This window comes from Mus musculus, chromosome 19, assembly GCF_000001635.26.
Source record: "Mus musculus strain C57BL/6J chromosome 19, GRCm38.p6 C57BL/6J".
NCBI classification, from domain to species: Eukaryota; Metazoa; Chordata; class Mammalia; order Rodentia; family Muridae; genus Mus; species Mus musculus.
Genome location: NC_000085.6, coordinates 33,549,902 through 33,552,759, shown reverse-complemented (window position 1 = coordinate 33,552,759; position 2,858 = coordinate 33,549,902). Strand labels below are relative to the sequence as shown.

Sequence of the window (2,858 nt, the reverse complement as noted above, 5' to 3'; positions counted from 1 at the left end):
GGCCCATTCATCAAAGAAGCTGTGTCCCAGGATTGCTTCTTGATGGTGTTGTGCCTGTCATCGCTATATTCCTCAATTTTCTGACATGGTCTGAGAGGGTAACTATAGTCTCTTAAGATTGATTAGCCCACCTTATTGGCTGAAATGTCCTATAGATCAAAATGAATATGAACTTTTATGAACTAGTGCTGTTTAGATGTAGTCACGATTTTTTAGAATTCCTGAATTGATTCAAATAATTTTAGGAAGTTAGAGGAGTTGATAGAAAATTTAAGTTTGAGATGTTTTGCCAGAAAGATATAATAATGTTGAAATTAAGAGCATATTGTGATCCATCATCGTAGAATAATATATAAACCTGCATGAAAAGGAATTCAGTAAGCTGTAATGTGCCACAAGCATGTAAAACTCAGTAGGAATTAAAATGGGATTGGGCAGATTAATGATCAATACAAATATTTATTTTAGGTCATGTTCAGGGATGAAGCCACAGGCATGAAACATGGTAAAGTAAGGCCATGCTGAGAGTGGGCAATTCTTAAAAAATAAACTACTAATTTGACCTTATGAAATGAACGTATAAAATGAAAGATATATCAACCTACTGCTCTGAACTTACAATCAACAATTCTGCTTTAACGCACTCTTGTATAACATTTTATCTATTGTTGAATAAGATCATATTTCTTCTTACATAGAGAACTTAGTCACAGGAGATATATAAAGGATTAAAGGAAAAAATAAATTGTCAGAGTTTCTCTTCATCTACCAAATATGTGTACATATGTAAAGTTGGTACAGTCAGCTGGTTGGACTTTTTCTCTGTCCACCAACAGTGTGTATATATGTATATGTGTGTGTGTGTGTGTGTGTGTGTGTGTGTGTGTGTGTGTGTGTGTGTGAAATTGTTACAGATTGCTCATCAGAGCTTTCCTTTATGCACAAAATGTGCATATATGTATATGTGCGCGGGGGGGGGGGGGCGGGTAAAGTGGTTGGGTCCTGTTTTGTTCCATCCACCAAATGTGGAAATGCATGTCTGTCTCTCTGTATGAATGTACATATGTATTTATGTGTGAAATTGTTTGAGGTTCCTTGTTGAAGCCTACTTCATTTAATTCAATGTGTTTATGTGTGTGTGTATGATTTTTTCCTCTTTCTTTATCTTTCTTGCTGGCCCCAAAAAAGTTAAAGTTCAGAGATTCTCTTTGGTAAGACAGAGTACTAGTCCCAGATAATAGAGTTTTGCTCACTTCAGCACTTACAATCCTGACCCTGTCAATGGAGAAGTGGGGTGGGGTTTGTTGTTGGTTGCTACCAGCACAAACTGACAATATGCTCTGACTCCACACCTCACTGCCTTCCTCAGCTTACCTGTGGTGCTGAAGCTGGTCTTCAACATGCCCTACCTGCAAGATGTGCTAGATGTGCAGGGACAATGTTGGTACAGAACATGTAGGAGTGGCCAGCCAATGACTGGTCCAGTGCCTAGAGAGGGTACCCATGCCTGACACTGCCTGGATGGCTAGGACCCAGATGATGCAGATCCAAGAGACCAAGGATAGACATAAATATGAGTGACCTGCCCCCAAAAAGTCAATGAAATGATTCCTACTGATACTATGTTGTACTCATTGATTGGTGCCCAATTATCATTAGTGGCACCACAGCAAAACACTAGGTGGAGCTCAGTGAAACTCAAGAAAGAATGTAAGCAAGTATTGTAGGAGCCAGAGGGGTAGAGACACCTTGAGAACATAGCCCTAAGGATCAACTAAGCAGTGTTTTAAGGGGCTCACAGAGACTCAAGCAACAATCATAGAACCTGTATGGGTCTGAGCTAGGTACTGTGAACATGATATGGTTGGGTAGATTGGTGTTCTTGTAGGACTCCTACAGTGGGAATGGGAGTGTCTCTGACTTTTTTTTGCCAGCCTTGCAAGTATTTTTCAACTATTTCTACTGGGAAAATTTTTGTCAGGGGGTTGGATCTATAATTTTCTTCTCCTTGTGTCTGTATCTGGTTTAAGTATCAGGGTAATATACCTCCATGAACATTGTCAATGTTCTAAGTGTCCTGTCCTTTCATATTTTGTGGGTAGTATGGGAATAATTGATGATAATTCTTCATCGTAGATCTGATGGAACTTAGTAATGAGTTCATTTAGATATCTAGGTGAGGATTTGTCCTTTTTTAAGTTTAGAGAATTTTAATACTGCTTCAGTCTTTCTATTTTTAGGCATATATTATTTCATCCGTGTTTGATCTTGATAATTTATTTGCATTTTGAAAGTCATTTTCTGGAAGCAGTTCTTGAGCTCTTTAGGCCTGTCTGGGTAAAAGTAGTGGGATGGAAACCATGCTGCTTTCAGCTGTCTCATTTCCAAGAGCAAGTCAAAAACTAATCTGGTCAAACTGGTGAGCCAAGACGGGACAGATTTCTCCTTCATCCATAAGAGAAGCCGAATCTGAGAGAATCTGACCATTCTGTACTATGATCCAATAGTGAACAAAAAGGGTTTTTTGTGGAACAGAAAAAAAAAAAAAAACATTCCCTCTGAGTAGTGGATTGAAAATGAATTTGATTCAAAAATGAGAAGATCGAGGGTGAGGCACTGTTTCAAACTCTGCCGTGTGCAATGAAGAGGAGGAAACTGCATCATGGCTTCAGAGACGGTGGCTAGAAAGAGAGTCCATCACAACAACCACATATTTATCTCTCTGGATGCTTTCTGGCCTTAGTAAAACAAAAATACTAAAATAAAAGATAAAGAAAGTAATTTTCTAATTGAGTAGATCAACCTGGAAGTGTCTCAGAAAATTGTCAGTAGTTTTACCCCAAGACCTAGCTAAACTA

General features: G+C 38.6%; 1 pseudogene; it reads left to right on the top strand.

Annotated features, from left to right (window-relative positions):
• The first annotated feature begins 2,360 nt into the window (after positions 1-2,360).
• On the top strand, positions 2,361-2,566 carry Gm50233 (annotated as a pseudogene).
• Positions 2,567-2,858: the final 292 nt, after the last annotated feature.